This window comes from Myotis nattereri, assembly GCF_964212035.1.
Source record: "Myotis nattereri genome assembly, chromosome: 3".
Lineage (NCBI taxonomy): Eukaryota > Metazoa > Chordata > Mammalia > Chiroptera > Vespertilionidae > Myotis > Myotis nattereri.
The window spans coordinates 87,312,120-87,335,331 of NC_138077.1; positions in this window are offsets into that span (position 1 = coordinate 87,312,120).

Here is a 23,212-nt window from a genome sequence, read left to right on the forward strand (position 1 = left end):
CTAATTTTATTCCCATTTTAGGGGAAAGTTTAGACATATAAAGACTAAGTAACTTGCCCATAGTTATAGAGTTAAGAATTTATGAAAACCAGGGTTTGAACCCAGGCTCTAGATCAATGATGGTGAACCTTTTGAGCTTGGCATGTCATAATTTTGAAAAACCCTAACTTAACTCTGGTGCAGTGTCACATATAGAAATATTCATAATTTTTTTTATATATATTTGCAACCATAGTAAAAAAAATTATATTTTTGATATTTATTTTATATATTTAAATGCCATTTAACAAAGAAAAATCAACCAAAAAATATGTATAAAATGAACAAAAACAGAAAAACAATGTACATTTAGGAAAAAATAATAATAAAAACAATGATAATCAAATGGTACGAAAACTAGCAACTAGTGACTTTTTTGGTGCTGAAGTTTGTCTGCTACTTCTTTGATTGCAGGTTCATACTTGGTGCACTTCAAGGCCAAGCAAGCGCCACTAACTTCATCAGTTAGCCGGTTTCTTTTGTTCGTTTTTATATTATTTAATGCTGAGAACAAAGTCTCACAAAAATAAGTTGATGAAAAAATTGTTAGCAAAGCCATTGCTAGATTTTTTATGTCCCTAAAAGTGTCAGGTACTCTGTTCCAAGCACTCAAAATTTCTTGTTTGTAGTTGCACTCTTCTTCATTATTCAAACAATTTCCTTCCAGATTTTCAAGTTTCAACCTTAAGTCGACAAACACATGAGTCCAAATGCTACCTTGAAAATCTGCAAGTTGCATCTCTAAATCGTCAATTTGCATCCATTGGAAATCCTTTAATTCCAAAGTACTGTAAACAACTACATCCGGATACTTAATTATTTTAATGGTCTGTTCTAGGCTTCTAAATTGGTCGAATCTTTTGCTGAACTGTTCAAATAACAAGTTTACTATATTCTGGTACATAGTATGGACTCCATTACACTCGTCGTAGTGGCCTTCTCGAAATACTTTTTTACCTGAGGAAAATACTTATAAGTTTTAGTTTCAATATCTCGCTTGAAAATTTTGTTTACTTTCAAAAGCTTTGATGTATCCAAACATACTGTCAATGCTTTTGCCAAAACCTTGTAATTTTAAGTTCAGTTCATTCATATGAACAGAGAGATCTGTAAAAAACATCAAATTGCTGACCCACTTATGATCATTGATCTGAGGAAAGTTTGCCAGATCCTTATTCTCAATAAATACCATAATTTCTTCAAAGCACTCCACAAATGGCTCAAGTACTTTACCTCGACTCAGCCATCTCACATTATTGAACATCAGTAGTCCATTGTAGGTTGAATCAACTTCCTGTAAAAGTACAGAAAATTCTTGCTTGTGAAGGGGTCGAGAAGCTATAAAATTCACAATTTTTGTTACAACTGACATTAAATCATTCAATTCTGAGAATCCCGATTTGGCACACAACACCTCCTGGTGGATAATGCAATGAAAAGGTACAAGTGGATGACTAATAGCTTCCATAAACAATTTCAGGAATCCCACATTTTTTCCCACCATATTTGGTGCCCCATCTGTCGTGACTGACACAATTTTAGAGATATCAATGTTTAGGTCACTGAATGTTTTATAACAACCTTACATATTTCGTTTCCTGATGTACTTATTGGCACTGATTCTAACTTTATCAACTCTTCTCTCATTATGAGACCATCAGAATATCTAGCAATAATGGCCAACCAAGCATTTGATGTGACATCAGTAGTTTCATCAAGAGAAATCAAAAAATATTTACAACTATTTAAGTCCTTTTTTAATTGATGTTGTAAATTTTTGTGAAGATCTATTATTCTGTCTTTGATAGAATTTCTACTGAGGGGTAACTCAGAAATTCTTTTAATAATATCATCTTTATTTTTCATATCGTGAAATAGAGCTGGTGCACATCTTAGAAATGTTTCCTTAATAAATTCTCCGTCACTGAGGGCTTTTCCATGCTGAGCTATGGAGTGAGCAATACAGTAACTTGCTGATGTTAAATTTGTAGAGCATCTTACAAATTTAATGATGGAATTTGATTGACTTTATAGAGAGGTGTAGCTGCCTAGAAATGTATTCCTTCCTTTCATCGATGCTTTTTTTTCAAGAGCTGACAATGATTAGTTTCAAAATGTCTCTTTACAGTCCACGTTCTGCTTACTACCATTTCATTACACAGTATGCACAATGATCTGTTGTTTCTGTCGACAATCCCGTACATCTCGGTCCATATTTCTTGAGTCGGCTACTGCTACTTCTACTTCCTTTATCATTCAATCTTGCTTTTTTATTTTTTTGATTCTCTATCACAAGGCTACAAACTAAATAAATATAAATCACAGCGTTTTTATAAAAGGTTGATAGGTTTCTTACCTATTAACTTTTTGCAGTGTTGTTGCACTGACTCCTGGTACAAAACAATTCAAAGATAGTATGTATAACCAACAAATATATGATGCTGTAATCAATTATCCGACACGCAGAATGTCTCGTCGAGAACTGTTGCACTGTATATCTTTTTCTTCTAACCCTCCCACTCCTGTCTCCTAATGAACTTGACGATCAAGTGCGTCCGTTTGCCGAATGCACCCGAACGCACGGGAAGCTTTCCCGAGGCACATGTTGACAATAACGAGGCCGTTTCCAGAATTGGGCATTTTGTCACTTGAGTAAAAATAAAATGTCATGAGTAAAGATTAATCTCTTTATAGTGCAATTCTTTTTTTTTTTAATATATTTTATTGATTTCTCACAGAGAGGAAGGGAGAGAGACAGAGAGAGTTAGAAACATAGATGAGAGAGAAACATCGATCAGCTGTCTCCTGCACATACCCCACCGGGGATGTGCCCGCAACCCAGGTACATGCCCTTGACCGGAATCGAACCCGGGACCTCTCAGTCCGCAGGCTGACGCTCCATCCACTGAGCCAAACCGGTTTCGGCTATAGTGCAATTCTTAACCTTTTTATATTAATGTCAATATTGGATCAATGTATCTTGGATGTTTTCACTATGTATCTTTGCTACACAACACCGATGTAAAGGGTGTCCCAAAATTCACGCAAGATTTGAATTTTGCGTGAGCATTAACAACAAGAAAAAAAAAATAAAAGCCTAATTTTACTTGGTTTATTGAATCAGATTCTAATATCTGTTGCCCTTTGATTCCAATCCCTTCAATTTGATAAGCATTACCAAGTACCAATTATGGCCCAGGAGCAGGGACAATGAAGACCGATGAAGACCACAGCTTTGCATATGTGCCAGCAACGCTGTGGAGGCCATTTACCCGATGTGCTATTCCATACATAACCCTATACTGTATACTTTATGAATCAATAAAAAATTTACAATGTTAATTATAAACCTGTGCTTTCTATCAAAATTACTTCTTGCATGACTTTTGGGACACCCTTTACATGTTTACATCCGGTTTTAGAATTGCATTATTGATCATGAGTAATGTGAGTAATAATATTACTCGAGTGATGCCCAACTCTGGCCGTTGCAAGAGACAAATATTTGAATTATGCAATTTTTTGTCTCTGCAGATGCGTGTCACCCAAAATGAGTTCACGTGTCACCTCTGACACGCGTGTCATAGGTTCGCCATCACTGCTTTAGATGAATGCATATTCTTGGCTTTTGGTCTGCTTAACTAGAAGATTCTGTGTATTGTTTTCTCCATTAAACTAAGATTTCATTCTTACTTTAAAAGAAAATAGGGGTAGGACAGAAATATTAGAATAAGAACTCCTGGGAAAATATAATTCACTGGGTTTGTCACCAAGGAATACATAAGTTAAAGAAAAGAATGACAACTGTATTGCAATGATTTTAAAAATAACATTAACTCAGTCTATCAGTCAACTCCAAGATGCAGTGGCCCGCAGGGACTTCCAGGTGGTCCACCTACCTGCAGTTCATGGACCTATTAACACGTGCGATACTACAATCTGACAAGGAAGTATTTACATATACCTCCATGAAATAATATCAAAATACCTCACAGTCCTCTATAGTCACTCTTCCTTATTTGGTGGTAGCAAGTGAGAGGAATTTCTTACCACACCAAGGTCCAGAGACCCAAAAGTTTTGAGACCCACCTAAACCAAGCACACAGACAAAGTCCGCCCCCTCCCCCCAACCCCCCTCCACTCCCGAAAAAAAAAAAAAAATCCCAACCTGCTGGAACAGGAAGCAAGAAGTTTCATCATAATTAAAAAGATAGCAGTAGGAATGTTGTAAAGTATAGGCACCAGAGAGAATGCGGAATTATACTGTAAAGGTAAGAAGGAGATTTTGATTTATGGAGCTATAACTCCATTGAGGGTTTCTGGTGACTCCAGCTTCACACTTGCGGTTATAGTATTCCCAGAACCCCTCAATGGAGTGATTTCCTGAAATGCACAGCTGCCTCTTATTTATTTTATTAACTTTACATGAAAACCATGGGAGCACAGCTTTTACGGTATTTGACTATGATTGGCCTTGTCTTTTCAAGTTTGAGATAGAATGAGGAAAAAACATAAAATGCAATGAGAACACCATTTAAAAACCAAAACTTTCAAAGGAGTGATAAGTAGAAAGACTTTTTGCTTAGGGTTATAATTTAGCAATAAAGTTCCCTCAGATTTAGTATGTAGTAATTTATTATATTTCAAAATAGATCAAAAACTAGATTTTATACCATTAAAGACAGTTGTACAACATGCAAATATCTAGACTAAAAAAAAAATAGGAAAATTGCTGAACTTGTAATTTGTTATAGTATCTATTATGACATTCTCTTAATTTTTTTTCAAATGTCTAAATTACATCTAAAAAGATCCTTTGGTCCTGGCCAGTGTGGCTCAATTGGTTGGCACATCATCCATACACTGAAAGATCACAAGTTCAATTCCCAGTCGGGGCACACACTTAGGTTGCAGGTTAGATCCCTGGTCAAGGCACATATTTCACTGTCTTTCTTTCTTTCTCTCTCTCTGTCTCTCTCTCTCTCTGTCTCTCTCTCTCTCTCTCTCTCTCTCTCTCTCTCTCTCTCTTACCTCCCCTCTCTCTCTTCCTCTCTCTAAAATCAATAAAGGCTTGTCCTCAGGTGAAGATTAAAAAAAAAATTTTAAAGATCTTTTGAAGTAATCATTATTCAACAATTTTATCTAGAAAACTATTACCTTTAAAATATAACTTATAGAGCTAAAACACTAGAATGGAAAAATTAGTTCATTGAGAAAAAAATTTTAAATTAATAATATATAACTGATCACTAAACTAATAACATTTTATAGTTTTGGGGTAAATTTGCATATTTTAATAAATTCCTAAAGAAACTATTTAAAATGAATACTTTAACCATTCAATCCTATATAATAAAAGGCTAATATGCAAATTGTCCCCTCGACTGGGAGTTCGACCAAGAGTTCAACCAGGGGGTGGGGCCACCCAGCCAACTGCCCATGGCCCCTCCCCGCGGCTGGCCTGGCCCAATCACCCCTATCAGTGCGGGCCGGCCAGACCCAACCTGGGTACAAATTTGTGCACTGGGCCTCTAGTATAATTATAAAATAATTAGTGCAAATAAACCACAATATAGTGTTAATGCCAAAGCATTTCTTACTAAATGAACAAGGGCATAATCAGAATTCCTCAGAAATTCCAACATATGGAGCTTATAGCTCTTCCATTATGCCAACATTTATTAGTTAAGTAGAAATCACAAATCTTCTTTAAGGAAGTGAGCCCAGATGCCTACAATTAATATTTCTCAGCCCCACAGAAGACACTATGGCTTAATTCCCAATGTCTTTACTTTCAAGGACTAAAAACTCACAAATTATGTCATTAGAAACAGCAATGGCTAACCAGAGGTTTGTTGTAATGTATTTTTGTTAGCTGAAGCTAATTGGAGCCAAATGAGTAGAACAATGTTGTAAGGGCATGTAGAGAAATCCCAGTTCTTTAGGAAATGAAATAAATGAGGGTAATCAGCAGTGTATGCAGAATACACTGCATTTAATTAATATAAATAGGTTGGCAGTCAGCTGGGAAGTGCCACAGATCATGATGGTTTGGGTGGGCAGCAGATGTCTTATTACTCTGTATAAACACTAACAACATGCCAGACTAAACCAGATCAAATAACAGGGAATCTGGGAACCAGAAGCTCAAATGCAGGCCTCTGCAAATTTCTCTGGTGCAGTTTTTCAGGGAATGGTCTGATCTCTGTTGCCAATATGTGTGCTTTGGATGAAAGGAGGTAGGTAGGATACAGAGGTTCCCTTTCCAAAGAGGAAAATGTAGCTCAAGCAAGATAAAGTTACTACTGTAGTTTAACCATGGCAACAATTATTTTTACCCACACACCCATATAATAAGCACATAGTTGATTGTTACACTAAATTTTTATCTAAAATATAACAACACTTGGACTTTGTTAGCATAATATATTCAGGAAGATTCTCTTTTTATAATGAACATTTTCTATGAGTTCTCCTTTCAAAATAAAATAACATTAAACCCACAATTTGAAGCTATTTTTATCACAGCATATGTAAATTTGTCTCCCATTTTGGAATTATGACTTTTTCTTCCACTTTAAATATTTTGATTTAGAGACAGCATCTCGTTGTTAAGATTAAGCATGCATATATTAGGAGTGCATGTTTTCCAACAGGCACAAAAGTAAAACGATGGCATTTCAAACTAGTTCATATTGTGGTCATAAAAGTCATTGTATAGTGAGAACCTTGGATTCACCACTATTCTGTGACTTCTTATGTTGCCTTGATTGTCAGCCTCTCTGAGTTTTTTACTCTCCTTAAAATAAGGAACTGGCTTGAGTAACCTCTAAAGTTTTTCTAGCTCTCTGAGATTATATAAACTGAGAACCAGTCAAACTGTATCAAACCACTAATAATTCAAGCAGAATGTAATTATTGTAAATATTATTGAAATATTTTTAGCTAAGAATATATCAGAGACATCTGAAGTTTCAAGCATGAGTTATTAAAGGAAGCCATGGAGTAGTCATGGAGCAAGCCACATTACATACAATCCTTATACAAAACTTACAAAACGTAGGCAAGAGGAAAATATAATCCAGATATAATCTTAACTCCAAGGTAGTAACATTCTTAAAGTTTTAGTGGGTGGGGCAGTGGAGGAGGGTAAAAGTGGGGAAGGACATGGTTGGGGAGAAGAAGAGACAGATGGAGAGGACAATAAAGCTAATAAATGATGAAGCTGGTAGAAATGTGAATACATAGATGCAAATGAGGTAGATGATATAGCTATAACATGCAATACTTATTTTTGAACTTGATTTCACACTTAAAAATAAATATTTTCTTAGATTATTAAATATTTTTCAGGAGCAACATGATTAAAGACTGCTATACATAATATGCTATATATAGATATGTTCCATATGTTCCGTATGTATATTCATTTTTTTGTAATTTTATAAAAAAATATCCTATATCTAAATTTTTACATATATCCATAATTTTAGGTACAATTCCTAGATATAAAAATACTATTAGAAGGTTATGACATTTTCAGACATGACAACAATAAATAAATCTAAGCATTAATTAATGTTTTATTAAGGACCTGAGACACAATTAATGTAAAGTTATGTTGTCTCTAGTATGAAGGGAAGTAGGAGTGAGGATGCATCTGTCCTCTTGGCCCTAATGAGTGTAAGATTAGAGGTCTCTCTCTTGAGAAGTATTTCAGGATTCGCCATGCAAAGGTGTGAGAGGTCAAGGTCACTTGTCCTAATACGGGGCAACAGCAGCTGTCCTGATTTATTTGTTTATGTATGTATGTATGTATGTATGTATGTATGTATGCATGTATTTAATCTCTATTGTTGAAAGTATTGCATATGTCCCCTTTTACCCCCATTGACCCTTATAGCTCCGCCCTCCCCCCCATTCCAGGCCTCCACCACCCTACTTTCTGTGTCCATAGGTTATGCATATATGGATAGTTCTTTGGGTGGTCTCTTCCCACCCACCCACCCTCCCACACCTTCCCTCTGAGATTCCACAGTCTGTTCCATGCTTCTATGTCTCTGGATCTATTTTGTTCAACAGTTTATGTTGTTCATTAGATTCCACATGTGATACTTCTCTTTCTCTGACTGGTTTATTTCGCTTAATATAATACTTTCCAGGTCCCTCCATGCTGTCTCTCTCAAAGATAAGAGATCCTTCATTTTTACTGCTGCATAGTATTCATGGTGTAAATGTACCACAGCTTTTTTATCCACTCATCTACTGATGGGCACTTGAGCTGTTTCCAGAACTTAGCTATTGTAAATTGTGCTGCTATGAACATAGGGGTACACACATTCTTTCTGACTGGTGTTTCAGGTCTCTTAGGATGTATTTCTAGAAGTGGGATCACTGGGTCAAGTGGCGGTTTCATTTTTAATATTTTGAAGAAACTCCACACTGTTTTCCATAATGGCTGCACCAGTCTGCATTCCCACCAGCAGTGTACTAGTGTTCCCTTTTCTCCATATCCTTGCCAGCACTTATCATTTGTTGATTTGTTGATGGTAGCCATTCTGACAGGTGTAAGGTGAAACCTCATTGTCATTTTAATTTGCATCTTTCTGATGGTCAGTGACTCTGTGATAATTTTTTCATATGTCTCTTGGCCTTCTGTATGTCCACTTTAGAGAAGTGTCTATTTAGGCCCGTTGCCCATTTTTTAATTGGATTGTTTGTCGTCCTTTGGCTAAGTTATATGAGGTTCTTATATATTTTGGATATTTATCCTTTATCAGATGTATCATTGCCAAATATGTTCTCCCATACAGTGGGCTCCCTTTTCATTTTGTTGATGGTTTCTTTTGTTGTGCAGAAGCTTTTTATTTTGATGTAGTCCTATTTCTTTATTTTCTAATTAGTTTCCTTTGCCCTAGGAGATGTATCCATAAACATATTGCTATGAGAGATGTTTGAGACTTACATTTAAGTTTTAAAAAAAAAAAAAAAACATTTTTTTATCTTTTTTTTAAAATATATTTTTATTGATTTTTTACAGAGAGGAAGGAAGAGAGCTAGAGAGCTAGAAACATCGATGAGAGAGAAACATCGATCAGCTGCCTCCTGCACATCTCCTACTGGGGATGTGCCCACAACCCAGGTACATGCCCTTGACCAGAATCGAACCTGGTACCTTTCAGTCCGCAGGCCGACGCTCTATCCACTGAGCCAAACCGGTTTTGGCTACATTTAAGTTTTTTATCCATTTTTAGTTTATTCTAGTATATAGTATAGGTTGGTGATCTAGTTTCATTTTCTTGTATGTATCTGTACACTTTTCCCAACACTATTTATTGAAGAGACTATCTGGACTTTATTGTATGTTCTTGCCTCCTTTGTCAAATATTAATTGAGCCTAATGGCTTGGGTCTATTTCTGGGCTTTCTATTCTGTTCCATTGATTTATATGCCTGCTCTTGTGCCAATACCAGACTGTTTTGATTACGATGGCTTTGTAGTATAATTTGATATCTGATATTGTGATTCCTCCAACTTGTTCTTCTTTCTCAAGATTGCTGTGGCTATTTGGGGTCTTTTTTGGTTCTAGATAAATTTTGTATTATTTGTTCTAGGTCTGTGAAATATGCTATTGGTATTTCAATTAGGGATTTCATTGAATCTGTAGATTGATTTAGGTAGTATAGACATTTTAATGATGTTAATTCTACCAATCCATGAACATGGTATTTCTCTTCTACTTGCTTACATTGTCCTCTATGTCTTTTGACAATGTCCTATAGTTTTCCAAATACAAGTCTTTCACCTCCTTGGTTAAGTTTACTCCTATGTATTTTCATTTTTTTGTTGCTATGGTAAATGAAATTGTTTAGTTTCTGCTTCTGAGAATTCATTATTGGTGTATAAAAATGCCATCAATTTCTGGGTATTAATTTTGTATCCTACTACATTGCCAAATTCCTTTATTAAATCTACTAGTTTTTGTGGAGTCTTTTGGGTTTTCTATATATAATATCATATCATCTGTGAATAATAATAATTTTCCTTCCTCCTTTCCTATTTGAATGCATTTTACTTTTTTTTTCTTGTCTGATCACTGTTGCTAGGACTTCCAGTACTATGTTGAATAGTTGTGGTGAAAGCAGACATCTCTGTCTTGCTCCTGTGCTTTTGCCCATTGAGTATGATGTTGGCTATAGGTTTGTCATGTATGGCATTTATTATATTGAGGTATGAACTATCTATACCCACTTTGCTGAGAGTTTTTATCAAAAATGGGGGTTGGACTTTGTTGAATGCTTTTTCTGTGTTTATTGATATGATCATGTGATTTTTGTCTTTCAATTTGTTTATGTGATATATCACATTTATTGATTTGCAAATATTGTACCAGCCTTGCATGCATGGAATAAATCCCACTGGTCACAGTGTATGATCTTTTTAATATATTCCTGGATCTGATTTGCTAATATTTTGTTGAGGATTTTAGCATGAATGTTCATCAGGGATATTGGCTTGTAATTATCTTTCTTTGTAGTATCTTTATCTGGTTTTGTAAATCGAATAATGCTAGCCTCATATAAAGAGGATGGGAGTGTTTGTTCCTCTTCAATTTTTTTGTAAAAGTTTGAGGAGGATAGGTGTTAGTTGTTCTTTGAAGGTTTGGTGAAACTCCCCTGAGAAGCCATTTGTTTTGATTACTGCTTTTATTTCATCAGTTATTATTGGCTTATTCAGGTTTTCTGACACTTCCTGATCAGTTTTGGAAGATTGTATTTATGTAGGAATTTTTCCATTTCATCCTCATTGTGCAGCTTGTTAACATATAGTTATTCTTAGTATTTTCTTACAATCCTTTATATTTCTGTTTCTCAGTTGTTCCTTCACTGCTTTCATTTCTGATTTTAATTATTTAGGCCATCTATCTTTGTTTCTTGATCAGTTTGGCTTACAGTTCATCAAGCTTGATTATCTTTAAAAAAAAAATAGCTCTTGGTTTCATTGATCTTTTGTTTGTGTGTAGTTTTTGATTTTTTGGGTTTTTTTTAGTCTCTAAGTCATTTATTTCTGCTCTAATTTTTATGCCTATGTTTTGCTCTCTCTTTATTTCTTCTTCTTAGTACAGCAGTCCCTTTAGCATTTATTGCAGTGCTGGTCTGGTAATGATACACTCCTTTTAGCCTTTTTATTTGTCTGGGAAGCTCTTCCTTTCACCTTCTATTTTGAATGATAGCCTTGGTGGATATAGGAATCTTGATTTTAGATCCTTGCTTTTCATTACCTGAATACTTCATGCCATTCCCTTCTGGCCTGTAGGAATTCTGATGAGAAATCAGATGACTGCATTATGGGAGATTCTTTGTAGGTCACAGTTTGCCATTGTAGGTCTTGTTGCCTTTAAAATTCTCTCTTTATCTTTAATTTTTGGCATTTTAATTATAATGTGTCTGAGCATGGGCCTGATTGGGTTCTTCTTGCTTGGGACTCTCTGTAGCTCCTGAACTTGTGTGACATTTTCCTTCACCCCATTAGGAAAGTTTTCTGCCATTATTACTTCAGACACTTTATCTACCCCTTTCTCACTTTCTTCTCCTTCTGCACACTACTATGCGAATATTGTTACGTTTCATGTCCAATAGCTCCCTTAAGCTGTCCTCCTGTTTTTTAATTGTTTTTTTCTTTTTGATTCTCTGATAGAATAATTTTTTTCTACCCTGTCTTCTAATTCACTGATCCAATCCTCGGCTTCCCTTAATCTGCTATGTATTCTTTCCCTCGTGTTCTTTATTAGTGTTATGTCATTCTTTATAGTTAATATATCTTTTCTCATGTTGAGTATTTTTGCCATCATTATTCTGAACTGTATTCTGATAAATTTATTATCTATTTCATTTAACTCTTTTTCTAGAGAATTCTCTTGTTCTTTCATTTTGGGTTTCTTATTTTTTTGTTTTGTTTTTTGTCTCCCCATTTTGTCTACCTATTTGGTTTTGTGCCTGGGTATTAGTAACCCTTTAACCCTTTAATTTTGTGCATTTCCAGCCCTCTCTCGCTGGCAGACTACCATCCAACTACTTTTTGCAGCCAGATGTTCTGTCAGCACCTTTTTCAGTTCTGGTGCTCTGGGCTGGGGAGCCCAGTTTGAGGGTTAAACCCAAGAGTTCTCAGTGGAAAACCTCCCCACCCTCAGAGCTGAGATATTTCTCTGGAACTTCAGCTGCTGTCTGTGGGGAACCCAGCCAGCCCTTTCGTGCCTTTGTACTTCCTAATGGTCTCTGTGCAGTCTCCACTTTCCATCCTTGGTTATCCGGTTCTCTTCAGCTAGTCTTCAGTTGATTATTCAGGATGTTTTATCTGTATTTTAGTTGTATTTCCAGTTGGTCCTGGGAGAGTGTCAGTTTAGCTTCCACTTACTCCACCACCATTTTGGAATCCTCTGTATTTTCATTTAATTCATTACCATTCAGTTCTAGATGGAAGTGAGTCAGGTCAAAGAAGAAAACAACAAAGATCACAGAGGCGAGGACTCTGCAAGAATGTAGATAAACCTTTTAATAAAGTCACAAAAAAAGTGACACTCTTAGTTTTCATTTCGGGCTCCTTGCCCCCATCATATAGCTTCTAATACTCAACTCTGAGTTCCATGCTTCATCTTTGGTATCTTCTATGACTTTCAAAGAGGTAGGTTCACTGACATTTATTTTTCTTTTTTAAACAACAAATATGAAGACATTATCTGAGCAGAAGGCCATCAGTTATAACAATTTTGCACTGCAAGGTCAACAATGGAAATATAAAGGACACTGTTCTCTTGTGGGGAGGCTTCTGGTTTCTGGGTTTCACAAGCCCATGTTTAGTGGCTTGTCCCTCTCATACTCCACTAGATATACAGGGTCCTACCTTCATTATCTTAGGCTAACAGGAGTCTTTGAGCATTACAGGGGTGGGGCATTGATGGTGGGCAATAACAGGAATTCCTGTGTTTTTTTCTCCTACTCTTCTCCTGCCCCTTAAACATTATGTAAGTGCTGAATTCTATTTCTTTTGAGACAGATTCCATAGTTAATTTTCCACCTTAAGAAAATGAACCTTTCTTTCCTGTGAGTAAGGCAGTAAGAAGATTCAGTAGTAGCCTGACTGCCTGCATAGCTCCTTGAGAAGGCATGTGCATCATCATTTACTACAAGACTGTGAAAATTGCTACTATTATGAATCGTAATGTAAATATCTGATATGCAGGGTGGTCTTAGGCGACCCCTGTGAAAGGGTCGTTCGACCGCCAAAGGAGTCGCGACCCACAGGTTGAGAACCGCTGGTCTAGAAGCTAAAGGTTTCTTATAAGAAGGGAAAGTGTTAATCTTTGCTTGATATTGTTATCTGTGGGGAGAGGTCCTTGTCCCCACATGTCGCTCTTGGGAGTGGGCTTCTTGCAATATCCTGAGAAAAGGAATTTTCTGAGAGTTACACAAGAAGTATTATAGAAAGTTTTATTTCTGTGGACTCAAACCCCTGAGTTACCAAGATTCCATTTCCCTTAGCCCTGCCATAGAAGAAGTGTAGCTGTGGCTTCAGCACAGCTAAAATCAAAGCCAGTGTCCAGAGTTCTGTCCCATGGCACCAGGCTAGCTTAGTTTGTGTTCCCAGCTGCAGTCCATTAGTACATTGGGGTCCCCATGGCCACATGACCATGGAGGGAACACAAGCAGGAGCAAAGCCAAAGAAACCAGAGATCCAAGAGAGAGCTGAGAGAGACCTCCTTTGTTTGGGGGATTATGTATTCCCAAATGTTCATGTGTTTGCAATGGTCCTGGCTACTCTGGCCAATGATCTGTTCCCAGGTTAGATTGACAGGCATCTTCCCTATGCCATCCCAACTTTACTGTGCATGTGCCCGTTTTCCCCTTTGCCCAGTCTTCCCCCCCCCCCCCCCAATGATCTGAAGAGAATGAACTGGTGGTTCCCTGGGGAGTGTGAAATTGCAGCATCCTGGTGAAGCTGCCCAAATGACATGCCTATAACAGCTGGCCTTCCCTTTGCTCCTTTCCTATTAATAACTAGCTAGTTACAATGGTATCAATATGAAAAGAAAAAGGGAGAAAATTTTAAGTAACCTATCAATAAAAATGTCTCTAATCCTCATTCACAGACGTCTCCAGAAACTATTTCATTACTTAACCATCATCAATCAGCCTAGCCCTGTAAAAAGTGCATTTACATTTGCAAGGGTAATCTCCATTTGTAAGGGTGTCTCCCTCAATGTACCAGGCCTGTCTTAGCTACGAAAGGAAAAGATACTCACATTTGCATAACAATTTTACCCTTATTTACTTTGCTTTTCCTGGCAACCTCCCATAACCCACTCTCCACTCCCAACATCTACTTTTGTCTAATGGTGGTATTTAAGGTGATGGCTTCCACCATTTCAACAGGTTACTCAGTTTTCCTGGGTGTCTCCATGGATATAGGAGGTATACATGTTATTAAATTTTAATTTGATTTTCTCCTGCTAAATCTGTCTTATGTCAATTTGATTATTAGACCAATCAAAAATCTTTGAAGGGTAGAGAAAAATTTTTTCTCCTAGACAATATGATAAATTCACATTAACTACCACGCACATTTATAGTCATACCTACTGTCCCCATATAAAGGGAGTTACACCAAAGGCATGACTGATGGTGTCCATGAAAAAACACCCAGACTTGTAAAGAATTTATGAATTTATTTGAGCCAAAATTGAAGACAATTTCTGGGAAGAAAGATCTCAAAGCTCCGCAAAATGAGAGTCTTATACTTCCTTTTATGCATTTGAAATTAAGGACGTGTTGCAGTCAGCGGGAACAGCATCAGGTGTTAGACTGGTGGGGTCAGACCAAGCTTGGGTTCAACAACCTCGGTACTTGAGTTCTGGCTAGGTAAGAATTCTGAGCTAAGACTAACTATAAGAGAATATCCTATATATTAAAACCCTAATATGCAAATCAACTGAACGGTGGAATAATTGGTCACTATGACTTACACTGACCACCAGGGGCAGATGCTCAACGCAGAAGCTGCCCTCTGGTGGTCAGTGCACTCCCACAGGGAGAGCATTGCTCAGCCAGAAGCCGGGCTCATGGCTGGCAAGGACAGCAGCGGTGGTGGGAACCTCTCCCACTTCCGTGGCAGTGCTAAAGACCCTTTGGAGGATGTTCGGCAGGTAGACATCCTCCGAGGGGTCCTGGACTCCAAGAGGGCGCAGGCCTGGCTGAGCCTCCCTCACCTCACCCCCAGTGCATGAATGTTGTGCACTGGGCCTCTAGTTTATCTATAAAATCACAAAGGTAGAAAAAGTAATTCCTAGAAGAAATGCGCTTAGAAAACAAATTATAGAGGTAAAAGAAGGGCCCTTGGAACTTGGGAGTGAGGAAGCTAATGGTAATGGGCCTGGGCAGGGAGGGGAAGGGAAAAGAAAAAGCATGGGTGTTCTCCCAGGAGGGAGAGTAGGCTGGGTCCTCTGTCCTAAGGATTTTAAGGGTGAAGATTTTAGGGGTGGTCCCAGGGGTAAAATACTCAGCAGCTTTCCAGGTGTGTCCTTTCAGAGTTGTGTTCTCTATTAATTGATTGGTCAGCGCCAGGGCAGGGGGTCATTATCCAATGCAGCTGATCTTGAGGTCAGCCATGGGGTCACTTGTCTCTGGTTTTGTTGCTTTTCTGGGCCTGGAGCTGAAATACAACTGAGGCCTCAATGTTATATCTAGGGGGGAAAGTTCAGAGGGTCCAAACCTCATGACCAGAGATATGCTAGGAGAGGAAAAGTCACCCTGGGGGTGAGGTCCCACCCTACAATTGTCCTTTGCTAAGCATCTGAGGCTTTCCACTCTGGTGACCTTCTGAACCCGACCCATTATCCTTGCTCTGCTCATGTCTGCCTAACTGCCTACCACAGAGGTAACAAGGAAGATTACATGAAGGTGGGAGAAAGCAAGGCAGGGATTGTGTTAGGTAGGAAGTTAGACATGAGTGGCTGGGGTGTGGCCTGCCCTGGGGTCCTGAACAGGGGTCGTAGCAATATTGCCTGCAGACTGCCTCTCTATGGGCAGCCCAGCAGCCAGAAGTCTGCCAGTGGGGAGTTCAAAACCAGACGGGGTAACCTGTCCTCCCCTAGCATATCACTGGTCATGCAGTTTGGACCCCAAATATTTCATATTTCTGGTCAGGCAGTTTAAACCCCCTGACCTTTTCCTCCCTAAAGATAACATCTAGGCCTCAGTTGTATTGCAGCTCCAGGCTCAGAAAAGCAGCAAAACCAGACAAGTGATGCCATGGCTGCCTCAGGACCAGCTACATTGACTAATGACTCCCTGCCCTGGTGCCAACCAATCAGTGGAGATCACAACACTGAAAGAGCACACCTGGAAAGCTGATGAATATTTTATTAAGACCGTCCCATGACACCTCTCCTAAGATTTCCACCTGTAAGAGAAAAATAAATATACTTAGGACAAGGACCCAGTCACTCTCTCCCTCCAAAAGCATGCCCATGCCGTTCCTCCACAGGCACATATCCCCCAATCTCTAAGGGACCCACGAGACTTGCAACCAGGGAAGCAACGGGCAGCAGCAGCTTGTCGCAGGCTAACCCCTTACCCTGACTCTAAGCCCCCTTTTCTTTGACTTCTCAGTGAGCTAAAGCAGCCCCACCTAAGCTCTCCTGTTCCTTTTTATATACCCTTCCTTATCTCACTGTCCTAAGTATATTTTTGCTATGGTCAATAAATTCTTGCTTGCTTTCCTACACTTAGTCTCTTGATTGAAATCTTTCCCTCAAGAAGATGAGAACTGAGGTCCCAGCCAGTAACACCAATCAGTAACAATTGAATTATAGGATAGTTAGCAAGATTATGAGCTCTCTTTGGGGGGATGAGGACACATTTGTAATACCTTAACTAATAATAAAAAATAAAAATAAAAAAAATAAAAAGATTATGAGCTCTCTTAAGGGTGGTTATTTCAAAGATGTGTTCATGGATGCACAAGAACAATGGACTGTGCTTGCTTAAGGCAAAGATAAGGCTCTTCCTAAAGAAGTTATATGCCTGGGTCATGGGTCATGACTACCCACCATGACCTACTAAGTAGAACTTATGATCATATCACCTTGTGAGGCTACTTTCTATAGAACCCCTTTTCATCCACAATGGTGAGGGTTTTGTTGTTCACAAAAGATATTATTCTAGAAGTTACATTCCTTAATCTGAAACATTAATTAAAAACATTATTTGGTGAATGAATATTGTTCTAACTGCAAAAAGAAATAAATGTATAGAACAGATATTGTATTCTATACGCAATTTCATTCCTTAAAAGATACTTTAATTTCATATGCTATCACTTTCAAAGAGATAAAGTCAATTTACATAAAAAATTTCTAGTTGCTTCTCCTGATAAAAATTATATCCTGCCAACTCAATCATAACACATAATGTTTCTCCTGGCAAGAATAACCCCTTAGAGACAGTTATAAGAATTTTCCACAGAGTCATATTTCTGGGTACCAGTTGTCCATTATTGTGGAAAACCTCCGCAACACTAGTGATGGCCCAACTAGAAGCTGCATGGTTTTTAATGACTTATCCTCAGAAGCCCAGAACATCATGTTTGCCGCATTACATCAGCAAGTCACTAAATCAAGCCCTAAAAGCAAAAGGGGGAAAACTAGAAACCACTTCTCAGTGGGACAAGTACCAAATAATTTGTGTCCTTTAGTCTTTCTCTTAAGTCGTTAAGTCATTGGCTTTAAATCCCTTTCTAGATGCTGCCCTTGACCATGAACTTTCTCAAATAATATTTACCCAGACTATGTCCTCTCACTCCTTAACTGCCTCTAATATGGCATTAGCGCTCATTATTTTGCTTCAACTTTTCTTGCAAAAGCCATTAATGCTCTTCACAATAGCAAATATAACAGAACAATTTCAGCATCCTTTTTCTTGATTTCTAAGGAGTTTTGATACAATTGAACACTTTCAATAAACACACTCTCCCCGGGTTTTTTTTAGTTTATTATTATTATTATTAAAAATATTTTTATTGTTTTCAGAGAGGAAAGGAGAGAGAGAAGAGATAGACACATCAATGATCACAGGGAATTATTGATCGGCTGTGCTCCACACTAGGGATAGAGCCGCAACCCTAGCATATGCTCTGACTGGGAATCGAACCATGACCTCCTGATTCATAGGTTGGTGCTCAACCACTGAGCCATGCCAGCCAAGCAGTTTATCTTTATTATTGAATAGACTGATGAATTCCATGGGCTTTTTGACAATGTACTCTCTTCCAACCTCTTTATATAAGGCTAGCATTATCCTAATTCCAAAACCAGATAAAGACACTACATAAAAAGAGAATTACAGGCCAATATCCCTGATGAACATTCATGCTAAAATCCTCAACAAAAATATTAGCAAATCAGATCCAGTAATATTAAGAAGATCATACACCATGACCAGTGGGATTTATTCCATGCATGCAAGGCTGGTACAATATTTTCAAATCAATAAATGTGATATATCACATAAACCAATTGAAAGATAAAAATTACATGATCATATCAATAAACACAGAAAAAGCATTCAACAAAGTCCAACCCCCTTTTTTGATAAAAACTCTCAGCAAAGTGGGTATAGATAGTTCATACCGCAACATAATAAATGCCATATATGACAAACCTATAGCCAACATCATACTAACTGGGCAAAAACTAAAACCATTTCCTCTAAGAACAGGAACAAGACAAGGATGTCAGCTTTCGCCACAATTATTCAACATAGTACTGGAAATCCTAGCCACAGCAATCAGACATCCAAAATTGACATCCCTTGAGGGGTCCCAGATTGGAGAGGGGGCAGGCCGGGCTGAGGAACACCTCCCCCTCATGCACGACTTTCGTGCACCGGGCCTCTAGTATGCATATATAAATAACCCATGGACACAGACAATATGGTGGTGGAGGCCTGGTGTGGAGGATGGGGATGGAATAGAAGGGGTCAATTGGGGGAGGAAAGGGGACATATTTAATACTTTCAACAATAAAGATTTTTAAAATTTTTTTAAAGAGATTTATCAAAATTTGAAAAAAAAAAAAAAAAGAGCTTAGGAAATTATCCGGCATATAACAGCTGCTCAACATATATTTTCCTTTGATATTTCTATTATTATTGTCTCCTGCACAGTGTCAGGAACATAGTTGGTGCTCAGTAAGTATTTAATATTGGATGAATAAATGGCAAAAGTCAAGCATTGCTTTAAAGAAAGTATATTTCTGTGTGTTGTTCTGTATACAATTTATATATTTTAAAAGATATATTTTGAAAGATAAGACAGTAGTATATTTGAAACTAAGAAAAATTATTCTTTTTACATAAGGCTAAATATTTCCTTTGCCTCAATGTTGGGTTTATATAAAAATAAAATATCTTGCTCCAGCTGATTTGGCTCAGTGGCTAGAGCATTGGTCTGCAGAATGAAGAGTCCCAGGTTCAGTTTTGGTCAGGGGCACATACCTCAGTTAAATTGCAGGCTCACTCACATGCCTTGGTCAGCGTGCATGTGGGAGCCAACCAATAGATGTGTCTCTCTCACATTGATGTTTCTCTCTCTGTGTCTCTCCCCCTCCCTTTCACTCTCTCTAAAAAATATCAATGGAAAATTTCCTTGGGTGAGGATTAACAAAACAAAAAAAGTCATAATTAATTTTTAACAACTCATACAAAAGTTCATTTAAATTAATCCAAGTTGAGTGTTTACACATTTTTAATTGTGACATTTTGATTAATGATTTTTTCCATACTTACGGTTTATTCTAAACTAGAATTAAATTATGCATCCTGATAAATCATTAAATTGCATTCATATATGTACACATTTTTAAAAATGAGATCATTGAAAATAAATTCTCACAAAAGGACTATATTCATGGTATTATATTCTATAAGAAAAAACTTGACCTGTGAAATTAAAAGAAAAAGTTACCTCTTTAAGAATGAAAAAGAGAAAGGATAAGGTTTCTATTTCTTCATGGCATAATTAATGTTCCCAATTTAAAATATAATTTTTCTTTGCCTTTGATAGTCTAAAAAAAATTTCATAGCTGATAATCAGACATCATTTGTAGGGACGAATATAACAATATTACATTTTAAAAAACAAAAAGCAGGGATTTCCAAGATGGCGGTTGGCAGGGCAGCAGTGAGGAAGAGAGTGTGAGTGAGTGAGGGAGCGAAAGGGGTGTATGTGGACATGTGGTGTGTGCGTGTGTGAGTGAGGGACAGCTAGATCTCACACGACCTTTGGGGCCTGCAGACCAGGCTCTCATAGCCGGGCAGCCTCTGCTACCACTGTAATCTCTCTTGGAGCACTGGCTCTCCCACAGAGGCCACGCCATCTTGAAGGGGAGAGTGGCTGTGACTGGGAGCCCAGCCTCACCCCCACCCAGGGTGCTCTTAGACACCACACAGGATCCTACAGCCACTCTGGCCAGGGTCCTGCTGCCTCAGCTGCTGACTCACAGACACTGGGATTCTAGCCTCCCCAGCTGAGGGCTCCTGTGCGTTCCAGAGGGCACTCCCCTCCCCCAAGCCAGATGCCTTAGCCCCGGGCACCACAACCCCACACACATGCGCAAGCAGCCAAGCCTTATGCAGCAGCCCTGGGCTCAGCCACAGGCACAGGCACTACAACCACTCCAGCAGATGCATAAGCAACAACCACCTGCAATGACGGGAGGAGCAGCCACTGCCCACAAGCATGCAAACAGCTGAACTTTATGCAACAGCCTCAGGAACCACAACTGCTTCAGCAGCTTCCACAGCTGCCACCACCTGCAACCACTGGAGGAGCAGCCATTGCCCATAACCACACAAGGAGCTGTTGCCCCACGACTGCCTACCGAGGAGCGACCACTGACCATGACTGCGCAAGGAGACCCACCCCATGACCATGTGAGGAGCAGCTGCCACACAACCGCTCAAGGAGCAGCTGCCCCACAAGTGGCCACCCCACAAGCAGCCACCACCTGTGACTACCCAAGAAGCAGATGCCTCCTAGACTGGCAGAGGAGCAGCCGCCACCCACAACCATGCAACTCACCACCAAGCCCACCACTGCAGCCGCAGACCCTGTGTGACTCAACACTTAGATCCTTTGGTGATAACAAAAAAGGGGAGACAGAAGAACAACTCTCAAAGGAAAGAAAAGGAGGAATCGCCAGAAAAGGAACTAAATGTAACAGAGGCATGCAATTTGTCAGAAAAAAATTTCAGAGTAAGGGTCATACAGTTCATAAACTGGATGGACGAGAAAACAAACAACCTATGGAAGAATCAGGAGGAAATAAAGAGTGATAAGCTACAATAAAAAAACAATATGGAAGCTTTCAATAGAAGACTAGGAGAAGCAGAGGACCAAATTAGTGAATTAGAAGATAGGGAAGCAAAACACACCCAATCGGAACTGCAATTGGAGAAAAAAAATCAAAAGACAGGAGGAGATCCTGAGGGAGCTTTGGGACAACAAAAACAAAGCAACATATGTATAATAGGGGTGCAAGAACTACAAGAAGAGGAGCAAGGGTTAGAAATTTATTTGAAGAAATAATGTCAGAAAACTTCTCCAATTTGGGGAAGAAAAAAATCACACAAGTACAGAGATTACCAGATAGATGAACCCCAAAAGATCAACACCAAGACACATCATAATTACAAAGTCAAACATTAACAATAAAGAGAGAATCTTAAAGGCTTCAAAGAGATACAGACAGTTACCTACAAGGGGCCCTCAGTAGATTATCAAATGATTTCTCAAAGGAAAGACATCAGGCCAGAAAGGAATAGAAGGAAATATACAAAGTGATGCCAAAGCAAGGGCCTGAATCCAAGGATAATCTATCCAGCAAAGCTATCATTCAAAATTGAAGAGGAAATCAGGAGCTTTACACACACACACACACACACACACACACACACACACAAAAGGCTAAGGAAGTTAACTACCAAGCCACAATGCAAGAAATGCTAAAGGAACTGTCATAAAAAGAAGAAAAAAGGGAGTGGGGAGAGAAGGAACACAAGCACAAAAAATAAAAATGGCTACAAAGAAGTACCTATCAGTAATAACTTTAAATGTAAATGCTCTAAATGCTCCAATCAAAAGACATCAAGTGGCTGCATGGATAAGAAAATATGACCCATATATATGCGGTCTACAAGAGACCCACCTCAGAATAAGAGACTCACACAGACTGAAAGTGAAAGGATGGAAAAATATCTTTCAGGCAAATGAAAATGAAAAAGAAAGCTGGGGTAGCAATACTTATATCGGACAAAATAGACCTCAGAGTAAAGTCCATAACAAGAGATAAGGAAGGCCACTTCATAATGCTAAAGGGATCAATACAACAAGAGGATATAACCCTGATAAACATATATGCACCCAAAGCAGGACGACCCAAATACATAAAAAACTTCTGGAAAATATCAAGGGAGAGATTGACAGCAATACGATCATAGCAGGGGACTTTAATACCCCACTGACATCACTGGATAAATCCTCTAGACAAAAAATCAACAAAGAAACAGCAATCCTAAATGACTCACTAGATCAGATGGACTTAATTGACATCTTCAGAACATTTCACCCCAAAGCTACAGAATAGACATTCTTCTCCAGTGTGCATGGAATATTTTCAAAGATAGACCACATATGGGGTCACAGGTAAAGTCTCTCAAAATTCAAGAAGATTGAAATAATAATCTTCTCAGACCATGAAGGCATAATATGAGAAATCAACTGCAATGAAAACAAAAAAAAACAAATTAAAACTCTAGGAGGCTGAATAGCATGCTATTAAGCAATGATTGGGTTACCAAAGAGATCAAAGATGAAATTAAAAACATCCTGGCAATGAATGACAATAAAAACACAACAACCCAAAACCTCTGTGACACAGTGAAAGCAGTCCTGAGAGGGAAGTTCATAGCATTACAGGCCTACCTCAAAAAACAAGAAAAACTAGTAATAAATTACCTAACTCTACAACTTAAAGAATTAGAAAGAGAGCAACAAGAAAAGCCCAGAGTGAGCAGAAGGAAGGAGATAATAAAGATTAGAGCAGAAATAAATGACATAGAGA